We start from the raw sequence: 18164 nt of genomic DNA, 5'->3' as shown, positions 1-18164 counted from the left end.
AGGTGGGAGCTGGGTTCCCATCCCAGTTCAGGCACAGCCAGCCCGGCCGCCTGGGACAGATGCCACTTCTCTCAGGGTCTTAGTTTCTCCATCTGTACCATGGACAATGGCTGAGCTCCAGGACCTCTCTGGCCCTCTCCAGCCCTGGATGATGCCAGGATGTTGAAATTGGGAGGGGGAGTGATGGCGTCAGGATAGTGGGGAGGAGTAGGGGCAAGGGCTGTTCCTCCAGAGGTTGCTTTGGAAAAGAACAAGATGGTTGGCCCTAGAAGGCTGCCCCAACCGCTGAGACTGGGGCTCACTTGAGCCGTTGTTACACTGCGGTTGAAAGGCACCAAATTCACTTTTCCCATTAGCCCACAGGGCTCTGGGACACTTCCGCCACCTCCAGCCCCTCACTGGGTACACATTCAGCTGGTTTTAATTTTCTCCAAGTCACTCATGCCATATTCAGCAAGACCCACTGACTCCCCATGTGTGTGCCTGGCACCCCCCCATGTTCTCTAAATGTGTCCTCAGTCAATCCTCTGAGGCACCTGCTGCTGTTCTCTGAGCCTGAGTGAGGGCCAGGAGCACAGTGACCCATGCCTGGTACTTAGATACTGAGGAGCACGGCCCTGGGCGGGGAGGGGGCTTGGCCCAGGAAGGCTGAGACCTTGCTGACGTCAGCTGAGTCCCAACAGTGAGCAGGTGGAGGGATGGGTTTCTAAGGACAGATGCAGGCCAGCTGAACCCGAGGCATCAATGTCAGCAGCGTGGTCGGCTAGTCCAGGAGCCTTTTCCTGAGACTTCACAGCCCCCAGCAATGCTGGCCTTTGCACCTGTGGGGAGCCTTGCTCTCCCCCGACTGTCATTTCACTCCCTCAGAAAGAAATATGTGAACAAGATACCAGTCACACCACCTAAAAACAGGGCCTGTAAAGGCCCCAACCCAAGCTCTGCGTGGAAGTGAGGTGGAGTTTTCAGTGCCAGTTAATGTCAGTGGGACGCGGTGTTAAAGCCTGTGGAATCTTCGGGGATTTACAAGTGAGATTCAGTTCCTGTAGGGACCTGGGGCCAGGGCCGGGACGAAGCCCACAGGTGCTCACAGCTCACAGACCCTTCCCATATCTCTACTTCCCACAACTCCCTGGCGGGCCCAGGGAGTCTGTCTGCAAACAAAAGGTGATTCCAATAAAACAGCCTTTTAGATACCCAAAGGAAGCCGGGTGCCTCCTCCCATGCCAAGATCATCCGGCCTTTTCCTCACCGCAAGACCAGCTCCCGGGCAGGGAGGAAGCCTTTCTCCTGGGGCCAGCCTGCGTGGCATCAGCAGCCTTGGCCCAGTCTGCATGGCAGACTCGCAATGGAGGCAATGGAGCTTCCGATTAAAACCAACCGTTTTGCCCAAAATGGGGATACCCCACCACCCCACTCCCACCCGTGCCCGCACCCAGACCAGTCTGCTCAAAGAATCCAGGTGAAGCCTGGGGACTAAGGCTGGGTGGCTGGGAACACGCTGTCCTCACCAGCCTGGACCAAGGCAGGGAGGCTGGCGGCTGGGGGCGGTTTCATACCAGTGGGTCTGCACGCGACACCGCGCACTCCCCAAAGCCTAAGCCCTCAGTCCTGGGTGCCACCATAGCCCCGCTGTTCCCTCTTCTCGGGGCACTCACCGGACCCTCTCCGGGGGACGCTCAGTCCCTGGTCCAGCACCTGGGAGAGAAAGGAGGGTGACGAAGCAGGGCGTCAGGCCAGGGCGTCAGGTCAGGGCGCCTGGGCAAGGCTGGATAATGGGGGCAAGCAGGGCGCGGGGCGCAGAGCGGCTGGCTCGCGCCTGGATCTCGGGGCAGGCGGGCAGCTGGCCAGGTCCCGGCGCCTCCTGCCCGAACCACGTGGGCTGCGCCCCGCTCCGCCCAGCTCCGGGAGCGCGGACACTTCTGGATGCCCTGCCAGGCCGAGGGCGGGACGTTCACCTGGGGCGCCCGCGCGGGAAGCGCCAGTGTGGGGGAGAGCCCCGGATACTCGCCCCCAGGTCAGTTTGGGGAGAAAGAGGGCGGCGGAGTGGGGAAGGTTCAGCACACAGCTGCGATTCCCGTGAGTTGCGGCGACTTTGCGTGGGTGACATTGCGCCGCGGTCCTGCCTTGGGCACGGTGGACCCGCTTGCTGAGCACGCTCTAGAACGCGCGGCACATCGTCGAAATTTCTAACTCTGCCAGGAGAGCGCTATTTACTTCGGCTTTACAGATGGGGAAACTGAGGCTTAGAAACGCGCCCTACCAAAGCCACCGACCAGTAAGTGGCAACGCCAAATAATAAGTGGGACTTTAAGCCCAGGGCTTTCTGCTGCAGAGCGCGTGCCCTTACCCCTTCGATTCTGCCAGGCATCAGGACCAGGAGGGTCCCGCAGCCGCGGGCAACCCCGCTGCGGGGTGGAGACCGAGGCCTTGCCCGCCAAGAAAAAGTCAAGATCCGTGGGCAAATGGGGCAGATGTGGAAGCCAGGACGCGCGGCACGGCGGTGCCAGGACCGAGGACGCGCTGCGGGGGATGCCTGGGAGCTCCGTGCGGCTGCGCTCTCCTCCTGGACTCTAGGGCCGGCCTTTGGGTGCTCAGTGGGGCCCGCGAACTCAGAGGGTCCCAAGGCGAGCCGCCATCTCCAGTCCGCCACGCCTGCCTGTCCTTCCGAGTTCCAGTGGACATTAGGGAATTGCCCTCCTCCCTCATCCTCCAGGACTGAGCGCTTCAGAACTTTCTCTCCCTCCTCCTCCCTCTCCCTTGTCATTAAAAACTTACATTCCCTTCTTCAGGAACTGCTTTTGCAATTCAGTTTCCGTATCTGCAAAATGATAGGAATAAAGCCATCAGGTGAACAGATACTACTATCTCCATTTAACAGAAGAGGAAACGAAACCTTACAGGATTGTTGTGATATCACATTAGATTATTTGTAAACAGCTTTCAAAAGGCTGCAAAAGAATAAAAAAGAATGTTGTTGCCTGCTGAGCCCTGGGGAACACTGTAGGTGAATCAGGGTATTTCAGGTCCCTGGGCTGCCTTGGGACAGGTGCTGTCACCAAACACCATCAATTGTTGAGTGTGAACCCTGGAATGGGGTGAAGCTTACACTGACGCCAGCGTTTCCACATCCCATATGATCTGGTGTTTGTGTTTTTCATTTCCTTACCTCCTTGCCATATGCCTTACTGTTGCCTGTAAGATTAATAAATCCCTTAAGAGTTGATGTGGGGACTTAAGTTCCTTAAGGGCAGAATTTTTCTTTTTAAGTTTTTAATACTTTAGTGCTTATGCATTTGAACTAGTGGTTTTAAAAAATATACAACTGACACATGCTGATATATAAGGTATATAGTAAAGAATATAAGGAATATAAAATGAAAAGCCAATTTCTCTCTTATTCCACTACCAACCTCTACGACCTGAAAGCAATCATTATTAATGGTGTCTTGTGTATTCTTTCTGAATTGTGTGTGTGTGTGTGTGTCTGTGGTGAAGCATGTGGGCTCAAACCAACTGCAAGAGTCGGAATTCTAGCTAGGAGTGTGGCCCACAAGCTGTGTCATCTTGGACCTGTTACTGAATCTTTGGCCGACTTTTTTTCTCTCTTCTCCATGACGGGAATAGTAATGGGAGTTACACATAAGGGTGTTGTGGATCAATATCCCCGCAGCTTGGGTGAGACACCACGTGGTGAGTGCTTGGTAAATACTAATTACTATTTCTGTCGAGCCACTTCATCCTTTTTTGGTTGTAGAATATCCATTGTGTGAGTTACCATAATTACTTATCAGTCTTCTATTGATGGACAGTTAATTTTTGATTTTTTGCTATTTAAATGATTCTGCCATAAATATATCATTCTACATAATTCTTATTGACACCTATCATACATAGGATGACACATAAATATCATTGTACATACATACTGATATATCTGTAGACTAAAAGCCTACAGATTTGGATTTTCTGAGTCAAAGGATGTACACAATTTTAAGAGAAAATTCTAGAATTATAAGCTTTTTTTTTTTTTTGCTTGAGACAGAAGCTTGCTCTGTTGCCAGGCTGGAGTGTAGTGGCTTGATCTCGGCTTACTGCAACCTCCGCCTCCTGGGTTTGAGCAATTCTCCTGCCTCAGCCTCCCCAGTAGCTGGAAATACAGACGCATGCCACCACGCCCAGCTAATTTTTGTATTTTTAGTAGAGACAGGGTTTCACCACGTTGGCCGGGATGGTCTCGCTCTCTTGACCTCGTGATCCACCCTCCTCGGCCTCCCAAAGTGCTGGGATTACAGGCGTGAGCTACCGCACCTGGCCCTAGAATTATAAATATTTAAAATGGTTAAACAATCCTCAAATTACAGAAAGTTTCAATTATAACACGAAGAACCCTCCCTTCCCCTAGCCATTTGTGATGAATTTCTGACATGAAGGTTTAGTGTATTTCATACAAACAAGGACAACCTTCTATTAAACTGCAATCCAACCATCAACATCTGTAAATGATACGTTGCTATCATCTAATCATTGGAGTCCTTTCAAATGTTGCCAGTTGTCTCTGTAATTTTTTGTTGCAAAAGGATCCAGTTCAGAATCTCATGTTGTGTTTAGTTGTCATTTCTAAGTCTCCTTCAAATCGGATCGGTTCCTCTGTCTTTGACTTTCATGGCTTTGCTATCTAAATATTAAGCCACTTATTTTTTAGACTGTCTCTAAATTTGGGTTGGTCTGCTCTTTCCCATGATTATACGCAGGTTTTGCATGGTTGGGAGAATCTTGCAGAAGTGAGGCGGGGTCCTCTCCCTGTGTCCTGTCAGCTGGTGCATGGATACAGTATGTCTCCTTACTGCTGCTGTGATCTCCGGACTAAGGTGCTGTCTTCCAGCCTTCTCCACGGGCAGGTTACTCCCTTCCCCTCTGTAATTAATGTCTATTTTTGGAGGAGGGGTATACACATTTAAAATTTCATAAGGCTGGGTGATGTGGCCATGCCTGTAATCCTGGCACTTTGGGCCAGAGGCGGGCAGATCACTTGAGGTCAGGAGTTCGAGACCAGCCTGGCCAACATGGTGAAACCCCGTCTTTACTAAAATTACAAAAATTAGCCGGGTGTGGTGGTGCGTGCCTGTAGTCCCAGCTACTCCTGAGGCAGGAGAATCGCTTGAGCCCTGGAGCCAGAGGTTGCAGTGAACCGAGATGGTGCCACTGCACTCCAGGCTGGGTGACAGAGTGAGACTCTGTCTCAAAAAAAATTAAATAAATAAAGAACAAAATTTCATAAACAATGTCAAATGGTAGCAGAGAATAGATTTTATGTCTTTGTATTCCTGCCTCCCCAGCTTCTTCTCAGGGCTCCCCAGGGTGCCTGTTGTTGGTACTCTCTACCTCCGTGACGTTTTACCCTGCCCTGAGACCTACCCTTCCTTGTTTACCTTCTAAAGGAGGAAACTGATGCCCAGAGAGTCAGATGGTGTTTACCCAAGATCACACAATGAGTCAGGGGCAGCCGAACTCTTCAGCCCTGAGCCTCACAAGCCACGCTGCTAAAGTTTGGGTTGGTGGGTGGACACCAGAGGGCAGCAGAGAGCCCCCTTCCTACTTCCTTGTCTTAATAGTAGCCCTCTGGAGACTCAGCCTTTGCTGGGACTTAGTGGCTGGCATGAGAGGGAGGAAAGGATGGTTCGCTTGGCCATGCCAGCAGGAAGCTCACCACGGAAGATGGGCTTCAGAGAAACACTCTTTAATTTCACTGCCTGGACGTCCCCCAGTTCCAAGGACAACTGGTCAGGCAAGTCCCACTGAGGGGTGGCCTTGGGCTTAGTCTCCGCTTTGCACATGGATAGGGGACCTTAGGGGAGAGAAGGTTTCTGGCTCACCAAGGAGCCTCACAGAGTCTGGACGTGCCAGCTTCCTTTGCAATGGCAGAGTCCAGGATTAGTGCTGAAAAGGCCCGCAGTTCCCATCCACTAACTCTCCTGGTTGCTCCAGCTCTCTGGCAGGCAGTAGTTAAAACCCATCCCCGTCAGTCTCTCTGTCTGAACCATCTAGGCCAGTATGGCATTGGGCTAACAAGGGTGTCTGGATTTTTGAGATAACCATCCAGGAAACAGAACACATGCAAAATATTGCCCCAAATCTTAGCCATGTCCAGTCAACTACTTGTAAATTACAAGAAAATATGTTTTCATCAGACACTGAATCCTTTTTTTTTCTTCCAATAAACCTGGAAAATTGAGGGGGGAACCCATTTTTGGAAGCATTCTGGCTTTGCCGTTGTTCAGCTGGGTGGGGGATCATGGGTTATGCAACAGTGCCCTAGGCCTTTAAAGAGCTGTCACCTGACTCTGCTCCTGCCAGTTCGTCAGCACACAGGCTCATGTGACTGCCCTCCAAGCAGCTGAGCACACACACAGCTCCCTGGGCTCACATTGGTCTACTTGCACAGGCCCACCCTGGCTGCCTCTGCTTGTTTTCTGGGCTCCAGCTCTTTTCTGAATGACCCCGCCATCCAACCTCCCTTCATCTGTCCAAGTCCTGCTCCCTGTTTGGATCACCACTCAACTGTCCGTCCCTCAGAAATCGGGTCCTGGCCCCACAGCCCTGCCCACTGTCAGCTTCCCTGTGGTTCCTGCGTGTTCTTGCAGACCAGGCCCATAGTTTATCTCCCGTGCTCGTGTGATTATCTGGTTAGCGTCTGTTGCTCCCCTGCTCTGGGCTCTGGGATGACAGGGACTGCGATGGTCACTCTGATGTCCTGCTGCCTTCCGTGGTGTTTGGTGCATAGTAGGCTCTCAACAAATACATGTTGATTAAATATTGTTCAATAACCATAATATCATATTTTGATGTTGCCCTTCATCTTAACTTTGACTGGAGGGCATTTTGCAAACAGAGCTAGCTCTGCCCTCCACCATCCAGGTGGCCTCATAGCACTTCCCTGGAAGAGCAGGGTCCCTTGGGAAATGACTTGATGGGACAACGGAATGCAGAGCTGGGAGAGGGAGGGTTGAATTGTCCTCCCAGGGATCTCTGCTGGCTTGGGGCCCATCATTCTCCTCTTGCTGTTACGATTCATTGGCCCTTACTATGTTTTGAGACGGTGACCCCCAGCTCAGCTCAGCCTCCTTCTCTTTCTTGTGTTGGTCTGAGATCACCCTTTGTTTTCTCTCCTAGGATGCGTGTGCTACAGAGTAAGAAATAGTCCCCTTCTGCTCAAAGCTTAGCAGAATTCCATTTAGGATTCCTAAATTCCTACCCCACATGTGTGAGTGCTCAGAAATGTAGGACTCTCACATTTAGGTTGGCAATGTGCTTTCCCTCATCTGTACACATAGAGAACTACATTTTGATGAGTGCTTGAAGGGAGCTCTAATTAACCAGAAAGGCCAGCCAAGAGGAGTGAAAAATCTGAACAATGAAGTTCTTGAATCCAAAACCATCAGAAATCTCAGGCTTCTGGGGGTTCTGGAAGCTTCAGCTCATGTTGGGGCATGGGCCAATGAGCAGTTCTCTTTACCTAAATTACCTTAATTAGGAGCTTTAACCATGAAGGATTCAGGAATTAGGCAGAAATGGTCTACATTGAAGGGAATGAGTTCAGGCAATAAAATTTCCAGACCTACTTCTGTAAATCTTGGTCATGTGGTTATGAAGAAAGATAGCAGGAGGGGCACCGGTCCTCAATGAAGGCTACTGTGTGCCGAGCAAGTGTGGTCAGATGAAGGGAGGTTGGGTGGCGGGGTCATTCAGAAAATTGCTAATGTGCCTGGCCTGCACATTAGCAATTGGGTTGGGCATCTGAGTTCCCCAATGTCAACTGTGTTGTGCAGATAAGGAAGCTGAGGCACTAGCGCAAGGTCACACAGTCAGAGAGGGGATATACCAGAGGCAAACCCAGGTCTAAGGGCCTCTGAGCCTGGACTTCCACAGTGCCTGGGGCAGGCAACAGCCACAGCAGGGATGATTGGTTCATGGGGCCTGGCACAGCCAGAAGCAGGAAGCACAGCCAGAAGCAGGAAGAGCAGATCTAGAAATTCAAAACCAGAGCACCTCTCGTGGGCCCCTGCTGGAGAAAACAGTGGCGAGCAGCCCCGTTAGGCCCTGAGTGCATCGTGCCCCACATCAGGTGGTGGGCATCACCCCATTCCCAAATCACAATGGTTGAATCAGGCGTTACAGGAACACTTCTTTTTGCTTCTTCTCCACTTCCATAATTCATAGCGATGGCCTAATTTCAGTTTCAACACATAAGCCGCACTTCATATCTCACGTTAAACTCTTGTGTGAATGTTCCAGAATATTTGCAGTGTTGCTAATGCCTTCCCCATGGTGAAAGCTGTTACAAGATCTCTTGCTTGAGCTGCTACTGCCTGCACCTCTCAGGTTGGTCTGATGTCAGCACAGGGCTTGGCTGAAACCACCCCAGAGCCAGCAGCAGGAATCCAGCAGTATCCCTGCCTCTAGGACTCCCCCTCACTCATGGCCAGATTCAAAGCCCATTACCAACTAATAATGTACCTAGAGCCAATTCCTAACCCATGAATTCCCCACTTTCACCTTCCCATTCCCCATACTCACCCCAGTCTTGCCGTTCTGCGAACTACACAGTTTTCCAAGCTTGCCACCACCTGAACTCCAAACCCAATTAATTTCCAGTGGCTTTCTGGCCGCACAAATCCAAATGAATCCACCTATTCCCAGGAGCACATGTGCCTTCAGTTCTGGGTGGAAATGCAACATCAGGCTGTGTTTTGTGCCTTCCCGTTTTCTGCTACAGTCATCCAAGGTTAACCCTCAAGACAGGCTTAAATCCTACCTGCTCAGGTGGCTGGGCTAGGTCACTGGTTTTGAAGTTGGCTTTGTAAACATATTTCAGGTTCTGAAAATACTTGGTTAGAATTTTCAGGTACTTAAAATTATTTAAAAACTATCATAACAACTTCACACATACTTTGGAAATGGAATGACAGGCTCAGGTCTATCTCCTCAGGGCATACTGTGAGAGCCAGAAGGCCTCTGTGGCAGTGTTTAAAGAAATCTGCATCTCCTGCCAACTTAGTGCAGACTGTGCTGAAAATCAGACCCAGGATTTGATTGTAAGGGTGCTAAGAGTACGGTTTCCAGATGAAATGTAGGCTTTCCAGTTAAATTTGAATTTCAGATAAACACTGAATAATTTTTAGTATAAGTATGTTCTAAATATTGCATGGAGCATACTTGCTTATCCTAAAATATTATTTTTTGCTTATCTCAAATTCAAATTTAACTAAGCATTTTTTATTGACATCGTTCAAATCTATACCAGAAATACAAAGGGAACACCCTGAATACATTTTCTGTGCTTAAGTCAGGGCATTGATAGGGTGGTAGAATCCTGTGACCTGGGAGGAGGACATTTGGATAGATGAGTATAAGCTTGAACACCTAGATTCCCAACAATCCTCTTGGGAATAGCCCTTTCCCTTTTCCCAAGGATGCTGATACCTGGACACTGTGCAGCGTCTTCACCTGAGATGGTTGCCTTCCAATGTGATGCTTGTCCTTCTCAAGATCTGTCTCCATCTCTTCTTATTTCCTCTACATCAATAACTAGGGCCAGGTCCCAGGATAGCCCAAGTGGGAAAATAAAGTTTCTTTTCTGGGAATAAACAGCATCTAGTGAACATAACTGCAAGTCTTGGCTAACATAGGTCACCAAGCAACAGACAGAAATGTGTCTGAATAAGCCATGAAGATACTGAATTCAGTTTGTTGATTTGGGGGAACTTGTCTATGTCTTAGAATTTGGCTTCCTGGCGAGGATACTTGGAAATCATTCAATTACATTGCTGAGATGGCTCTGCGAAGCTTGGGCGTGTTGTAAATGAGGTGTAGATGCTGTGCTCGCCTTGGCAGAGTATTGAGTAAGAGCTTAGAAGGCTTAGGGAGGTAGGAATGTGAGAATGGATTTATTATGTAAGATCAAAGACTCTACCATTTGACTGTGTTTCCTGGGAGGACCCAGAGGACACTTTCTTCACCAAAGCAATAAGAAATGTACCAGTGTGGGGAGTGTCTCCATCTTTTGGCAACTCAGTACTGGCTGTCCTCTGAAGCTGGTATTGACAGTAGGAAGTTACTCCGTGGAACTACACTCTGTCGTGTCACGGAGGATGCTGGGATTCTGAAATAGAAGAGTTCAGAGAGAGATCCTCAACTATCAGAGGCAGGGTGGACAGAATTTCTGTAATGGCAGAAAATCCAGAAAAGCAGCCAACCCAGTATCTACGGGATGGCTAGTAGACTGTGGTATTCCTTGGGGCTCAAAAAATTAGCAGACGACTAAGGTACTGGTTGATTGTGCACACAGATAATTCAAGGACTGGTGAACGGAAGGCTGATATCAGATGCTGCAGTGAAAAATCACAATCCCTCACTCAGTTTCCATATCTAAACCAGTTTTTATAGACCTAGACCCCATGGACTAAAGGAGAAGCATGGTCCCTTTGAGAAAGGACTTTACAATGTCAGTACAATATATACCATAAATATTATACGTTGTTTTCCCCAAAGGGCCCACAGTTATTTACCAGGATAACTGTACACAGGGGAAAGGAAAACACTCAAACTTTGGAGGGTGATTGGACACAGATTCTGAGCTGACATTAGTCAGGGAAGCCATTACAGCATCATCAGAAAAGATCTGAAACAGCTTTTACGTGGGAAGGACAACAGTACACCTTCTCTCTATTGTCTGTCCCAGGGCTATATCAAATCTCTGATTGCTGTCACAATATAATCCTCAGGAACCTTGAGCACATTGGTGCAACATATGATGATATTTTCCAGATTAGACCCGGTAAAAAGGAGAGTAGAAGGTTGCTGAATACCCTGGTAAGACATATGTGTATTGGGAGGCCAGTCTTATGATGTTCCAGGGATATAAAACTTTGGTTAGGTTTTTAGGGGACTAAAGATGTAGAGTGTACTGGGACATACCTTTGAAAGTATAGGGCAAATTATTCTCTTTGTAGGCGCTGTGACAAAGACAGACATAGCACTAGGTGGAACTTTGGATTTTGGAGGCAGCACACGGCTCACTTGGGAATACTACTCCAATCCATTTGGGAAGTGATTTGGAAGGCTGGCAGGTTTGAGGACGATTAGAGCATGAGAAAATTCTGTAGCAGGTCCAGGTATTAATGCAAGCTTCTCTTGTTGTTCAGGGAACTGGAAGAGAATAAGGTTGAAAGACTGGAGACAGAGAGGTATGTGCAGGGATCTTGGCAATAGGCACCATGTGTGGATCTTCTATCTCATGTCAGTGCTCACCAGAGGCCACCCAGGACAAAAAGGACACTGAATGAATGATTTCACCCATACTAGGTGATTTACCCTGTGGAGTCAGACTCTGTCCTTGGTCACCTCAATGTTCATGCCAGGGGTCCATGAGGGAGGCCATATGGTCTGACTATGTGGGCTCTATCTCACCAAGGCTGACCTAGCTACTTCTGTTGCTGAATATTTGACTGATGCTGAGCTCTTTACATGGCACCATCCCCTGAGAAGACCAATGAATCCTTTGGAGCTGGTGTAGATTTGGGGTATTTAGTGGGAGTCGGTGAGAGGTAGGTTGGAATGTGCTATTGAAAAGCACTTAGGATTTTGGTTCTGAAACAAAATGGGTAGACTCACTTTTCCCTACTCCTCCCTTCTAAAAACTAAGTACCATGGAAATTATTTAACAGACAACAATAAAAGGACTCTGAAAGTCGGGTAGAAGAAGGTGGACTGGCCAGAGACCTCAGGACTGGAGGAAAGATAATATGGTGAGTTCCTTAGGCTTTTCTTTTTATCTCCCATGTAGTCTGGACTGGGTGTCAGAGATGTCTGCAACCAGTGTCTCCAACAGGAGACATTCTTTAATGTTTTGTAATAATCTTTTATTATGTTTGAACATAATAACCAAATGACCAGGATACAATACAAACCCACCTGTCATACCAAGAACCAGAAAAAAACCACCCGAGTGAGAAAAGACAATAAATAGATGCTGATACTTCGATGCATCAGATGGTGGAATTATCTGGTAAGAATTTTAAAGCAGTTATTATAAATATGCTTCATAAATTAACATCAGTGCTTCAAAACCAATGCCATAAAAATGCCTCAACATCAATGTCAAGTCACTGATATACAGAACATCAATACTTAGAATCAGGAGACTGGGATGTCACACCCACTAGCTGTGTGACCTTGGGCAAGATTTCCAGCATTACTGGGCACTGATTTCTCTGTCTCCAGAGTGGAGGTTACATAGACTATGCAACAGCACACTGGCAGGTCCCGTTGGTTGTCCACCCAATAACCATGTCCCTTGTGTGCTAACAGAACCCTGACTCCAGGTAGAGGAGCAAGGACTTCCCCTAAAAATAGGCATTTTCCAGCCTCCCTTGCAGTGAAGATAGCCTGCATGGACACTTCTGGACAAACGAAGTGCAAGAGGTTCCTGACCCTTCCAGAATAAACAGGAAACCCTTGTAGGAGGAGGCCCTTTACCTCCTGTCCTTTCCCCCTTCTTCCTGCCTGGATCTTGAGTCTGAGGTCTGCAGCTACAGCAAGTATCTGGCAACCAGAAGGAGACCAGCAATAGGATGGTAAGGATCGGGGATGGAAAGAAAGCCCAGTGTCCTGACACATTGTTGAGCTGTGCTCCCAAGCTGACAGGCGACTTCTGAACTCCTTGTTATGGGAGAAAAAGACACCCGCACATCTAGGCCACTGCCAGTTGCGTTTCCTGAGCTTGCAGCTGAATGCATTCCTAACTGATAGAATGAGGAAGATGAGGAGGAGGGTGCCAGCTGCAAGCCTTTCAATGCCAGGTGCTGTTCTAGCGAGTTTACGGGTTCGACCACACTTCATCCTCACAGCTACCAAATGAGGCAGATGCCAGTGTGGTCCCCACTTCAGAGAGGACTGAAGGGAGGCATGGGTCCTTGTCTGAGAGGTAGGCACAGTGAGTCAGCGGTGGAGCGGGAGTGTGTCCACAGCATTTCCGAGTGCCCGGCGTATTCACAAATGGCTCACAGGTTCTGTTGTTGTGGTTACCTTAGAGGATTTGTGTGTGCGCGCGTGTGTTTGTGTGTCAACACCTCTAAGATGGTGCTTATGGCGAGGGAATTCCCTTCCTCGCTTCCTGCATCCTTCCCCTGGGTCTATTACCTTTTGCCAGGGGCTGGGGCCATATGAAAAGATAAAGATCGAGGGCATCCTCCAAGGCTGATCCCGACATCCCCAGGACTGACGTACGGCCTCCAGACCAATGTCAGGATCCTCTCTGCCAAGAAAGGGGGTCCCCGAGCGGGCAGCGCCCACCCCCACTCGGGGCCCCGCCGGCTTCGGGCTGTTTCCCGCCGTGACTCCTCCGCTCCGGGAGGGGGCGACAGAGGCCGACGGCTGCAGCCGGGCGCGCCGCCAAAGCTCCTGCCTGCAGGGCGGGCCGGGGTCCGCGGCGGTTCGTCCGCAGGGGGCGGCGACACCGAGCGCGGCTCCTGCCCGCCGTGGCCTCTGTTTCCCAGGCTTCTGAGCTCAGGGCCCCGGCCGGGCTTCGGGAGGGCCCCGCGCCGCCTTCCCGGAGCCCCGTCCTCCCCGCGCCGCCCCGGCCCTTCCCTCCGCCCCCCCGCGGCCCGGCCCCGCCTCGGAGCCTTTCTGGGCGCGGCCTGGGCGGCCCTGAGGTGGTTACAGCCCCGGCCGCAGTTCCGCGCGCCCCCGCGTCTGCGGTCCCCGGACCCCGAGACCGGAGATGTGCGCCCCCGGCTCTCCACCCCTTCCCGGGGACCCCGGGGCCTCTGAGCCCCGCGCCCAGGCACTGTCTCCTTGGAACTGGAGCCCCCCAGTCCCACGTCATGTTGCCGGGAGCCCCTCGTTACAGCAAGCGGCTGCCGGCAATCAGTGGCCACTAGGACCTTTACCCTGAACGCTGCGCACCCGTGGGGCAGCTCTCCGCCCCGCCCTTCTGTGGGATTCAAAGTCAAACCGCACTAAGCCATAAATAAGTGGTTGTGGGAATCCAGCGCTGGGCCCCTGCATCCAACAGACTTTATCCACAAATTACTTGAATGCCTTTTTGCGTGTTTAGTATCAAATTAAAAAAAATTCTCCACTCTTAATGCCCTGCCTGGCGTGTTGGTGGCCCAGGCCGCTTCGTGGTCAGCCCCTGGGGAATGGCTTTGCAGGAAGGCCTGCATCGCATTGCACCGTTGGGCTTTCTGCTCCCTAAGTTCTGCTAGGGGAGTCCCTGGGGTCGGGGAGCTGGAAGTGCTGGGATTTCCCACATCCCCAAACACAAGGTCAAGATCCCTGGACCATTGCCCATCCAAGCCCCAGGAACTTCAGGCCTGCAGAGGCCTCCAGGGACCCACCCACAGCCGCCTGGGGCTCTCCAGCCAGGGCTGCGCCCCCTTCCCAACCCCAACCCCAACCCCAGCAAGCACTACTGCTTGGGAAGGCCAAGCTCCCAGCTTGTCCTTTTCTGGCCTGAGCTACCCCTGGAGGCCTGGCCCCTGCCCCGCTCTGGGGCCAAGCTGAAGGGCATCATTTCTGGCCACAGTTGCAGGGCAGAGGCTGGGGGCAGTCAGTGGGTGGGCCAGGTGGGCCGGGTGTGCCAGGGAAAGTTGCCAGGCTTCGTTTCTAACTGAGGGTAGGGGCGTAGATGAGCTGGACCTGGGCCTGCCATTTCCAAGGAAACTGGGAAACTGTGGGTGTCTCTGTCTGCGGCTTCTTCATGTCATGGGGTGTGTGGTTTCTGGAGCCGCCTATCAGCCTGACCAACTTGGGGCCGCTGTGGCTGTGGGAACATGTATCCTGAGTCCCAAGCCATTGAGTGAGGAAGCTGCAGAGAGCTTGGGAGGTGCTTCTTCTCACCAACCCTTCTCACCCAGCACCTCCTATCCGAGGACTTCCCTGGTGCTGCTGCTTCACCTGGGTCTGAGGTCTGAGGTCTGGACGCTCAGCCCTCATGGCCTGGGTTTTGCCCCATCTGGTCTGCCTGGTGCCCTGGCTCCACCCAACGGGACACTGAAGCGAGGGCACTGGGCTGCGAGACTTGGTAGCTGAAGGGCTCTGGCCCGAGGGCTAAGCCTAAGCTCTCTCCTCCTGGTTTCCAGTGGTTCCCCTGCATGTCCTTCTCTTGCCAGCCAGGATCTGGGCAGGAGAGAGGTGGCAGAGTTGCTGCCACGGGGAGCTCTGACAAAGGTGTGGCCAGAGTTAGGAAATAGGCAGGTGACATGCCTGGGGAGGGGCTGCAGTAAGAGCTGTTGCCGCCTCAGGCCTGAAAGACGCACGTGAGGGCTTGGTGTCTGGAATGTGGAGTGTGGAGCCTTGAGAGGTCCCCCCAGAGCTGTGGGGTCCAGGCAGCAGCAGCCACTGCAGGCAGGGAGGGAGACGGGGTCAATGCCAGGCTTCTCTCTCCCTGCTCCCCAGGCTCCTGCTGGGCCCCTCTTGGCTGAGCCCACTTGGAAGCTGGTGCCAAGAGGGCAGTTGGTGCAGGCTCTAGTGGCTGGTGTTCAGGATAGAACAGGGTGGTGAAGGCGGGTAGGGCGGGGCAGACAAGTGTCCTGCTGGGGGCTGCCACCACACTGCCCGGGTGGGTTTCTGAGTGTGCAGGAACCCTCTGTAGCCTGGGCTGCTGGGCTTTTGCGGCATCGTAAGTGCATCTTAAGGAGTAGCAGCCAGTGGTGTGAGACTCTACCACACCCCAGGCCATCTGACCACCCGGGCCACATGGGCTTCTGGGCTGGCCATCTGGGAGGCAAAGGGAGTCTGGGGAGCCTCCAAGGAGGAAGAAGTGCTTGACCCCTTTGCCTTCCACACCCAGGTGCCCAGCCCGGTGGTGTTCCAGCGGTAGCCCCAGTGCCCAGGACCACATCTACATGTGGTTGCCTCAGCAAACGCTGTTGTGTAAGCGATGGCCTGGACCTCCCTGCTAATTCTAAGAGAAAGGCCCATCTTCAGGTGTGGGGGAGCGGGGCAGGCCTGGGGCTCCTCAGGGGATGGGGTGCAGCACCCAAAGCCCTGCAAGTGGGGGGCCCTGCCCTGGCCTCAGGTGAAGCCCAGCCTCTGTCCCAGGCCCCGACAACAATCTCCTGCCCTCTCTGCACCCTGAGCGACAACCACGTGATGCTAATACGGCTCCCTGATGTTGAGCCCTTCCGCTGTGTGCAGCCCTGCACCCCACGACAACCCTGGGGGACAGGCGCTGTTATTAACATCCCATCTGTGAGAAAAAAAAGACTGCAAGGGAGGCTAAATGTGAGTTAAGCGACTTTACAAAGGTCACTGGACAATGTCGGTGGAGCCGCGGCTCCTGCTCAGGCCTCTGAGAGCAGACGTTGGCCTCTGTGCCTCTCTGCTTCTCCTAGAAGGTCAGGCAACTGAGGTCCCTGCAGTGGCCCTGGGGAAGACATGGCTGAGTCCCAGTTTGATGATGCACCAGGCCCTTGGGCAGAGCCACCTTGGCTGCTTCATGCATCGGGACAGGTCCTTCTCGAATACCCTTCCTTCGAGACCGTCTTCTAACTGCCACCATAGACCTGCCCCAGGCCCCCACACCCCTGCCTAAAATGCACCTCTAAGCAGTCCTAACAGTCTGCTGTTCATGTGTCTGGAATGGGCCCCTGAACAGTCCTGTGCCTACAATGAACCCTGAATGGTGCTGTCCCTGGAATGCACCCATAAACAGTCCTGTGCCTGGAACACACGCCTGAGCAGTCCTGTGTCTGCAATCAACTCCTGAACAGTGCTGTGCCTGTAATATACCCATAAACAGTCCCATGTCTGTGATGCACCCGTAAATAGTCCTCTGCTTCTCTTCTCTCCCCTCTGGCCAAACGTCCACCTCACCCTGCGGACATCCCTCCAGCCCTAGCTCTGCTGCGCTGAGCCCTCAGTGCCAGGTCTCCCTCTCATTCCTCGGGTGGCTCCTTTGGCCTTGCAGTATACCAGGCCATCCTCAGGAGCTGGCTTCAGGGCAATGGTGACAGGTCTGACCCCGCATTCAGTGCTTTCTCAGGGGGCTCATTCGGGAAGGGAGAGAAAAAGCATTGTCCCAAAGGGCCAATGTTTCAGGAGCCGATGACCCTGCAGGCCTCTGTGGCTCCAGCTGCTTCACTGGGCTCTTAGGAGCTGCTTCCCTCTAAGCCTGGGGGCATTCACCCAGGAGGCCTTAAAAGGCAGGTCTCCCCAAGCCAGCTGGGGTGGGGACTGCTTGTGCTACCTGCTTGGTCCCTCGGCCTTCTGATTCCCTCTAGTGGCCAGAGCAGGTTACTGGGGATGACTGTGCAAGCTGAGGGACCCAGAGTCACACACACACTCAAGACAAGAGCCATCGGGGCCAGGCCTGCATGCCGGCTTTGCAGCAGGGGACTGTCCCTGTTTTGAATGTGTCCATCTAGCCGGCTCTGCTCTGAGACCTCCCTGTTTCTACCTTGCTCAGCTTGAGTGACTCCCGGGTGGCCCCATCTGACTTCCCATAGTGTCTGAGACGCACATAATCACAGATTTCTTCCGAACAGACTTACGTGGCATAACTTAATGCTCTAATGTTTACATTGTTTTGCTAAACGGCTTGCCATGTCTTTGGGTATGTGGTTTCAAGCCAATGGTCTTTGGAAGAAATCAACGTCTCCGCTTGATTTCTCAGGAAGAATGATTTCAGACGTCTGGATGCTGGAGTCAGCAATGATTCTGCCAAAACATCTGAGTGTAAAATCCGGATGGAAGTTTGCTGGTCTGGGGAGCCCTCCTCCTGCATGGGCTTCCCAAGTCGGGGGCATTAGCCCACCAGGTGCACCCATGCTCAGTGCAGAGCCCTGATAGGGCAGCCTGGTGCGTGAGCTCTGTCCGGGAGGAGGCTCAGCTGCAGGCACTCACCTTGCACTCACTCTCAGACACAGTTGGAAACAAAGATCTGAGATTGTTTAGAAACTGAACAGTAGCTTACCTGCTAAGAGGAGTTCATTCTAGGAAACCTAGAGAAGATTATAAAATCCCGTAGCTACATGTCTTCTTTAAGGTACCATCTTGAGTGAAGCATTTGTAGTGTTATGAGTGTGTTGTTTAATTTGTTTCTTTTCCTTTGGTCCTCTGAATATTGATCAAAGTGGAAAATTCTCGCCTTCCGGCCTTTCTAA

General features: G+C 51.8%; 1 protein-coding gene and 1 long non-coding RNA gene across 12 annotated transcripts in view; one reads left to right on the top strand and one right to left on the bottom strand.

Annotated features, from left to right (window-relative positions):
- MLPH (melanophilin) overlaps window positions 1-1834 on the bottom strand; it is a 64839-nt gene extending 63005 nt beyond the window's left edge. For all 11 annotated transcript variants that reach the window (XR_282987.5, XR_012421619.1, XR_012421620.1 and 8 more), the window contains exon 1: window positions 1656-1834. The gene's annotated coding sequence lies outside the window, so the exon portion shown is untranslated. The remainder of the gene's footprint in view (window positions 1-1655) is intronic.
- A 110-nt stretch (window positions 1835-1944) lies between these two features.
- LOC123567998 (uncharacterized) lies at window positions 1945-3230 on the top strand. The gene is made up of 2 exons (XR_006691208.3): window positions 1945-2275; window positions 2365-3230. It is a non-coding gene; the product is annotated as an uncharacterized lncRNA (long non-coding RNA).
- Window positions 3231-18164: the final 14934 nt, after the last annotated feature.

This window comes from Macaca fascicularis, chromosome 12, assembly GCF_037993035.2.
Source record: "Macaca fascicularis isolate 582-1 chromosome 12, T2T-MFA8v1.1".
Classification (NCBI taxonomy): domain Eukaryota; kingdom Metazoa; phylum Chordata; class Mammalia; order Primates; family Cercopithecidae; genus Macaca; species Macaca fascicularis.
Note: the sequence above shows the minus strand (reverse complement) of the source record. Positions and strands in the feature narration are given on the sequence as shown.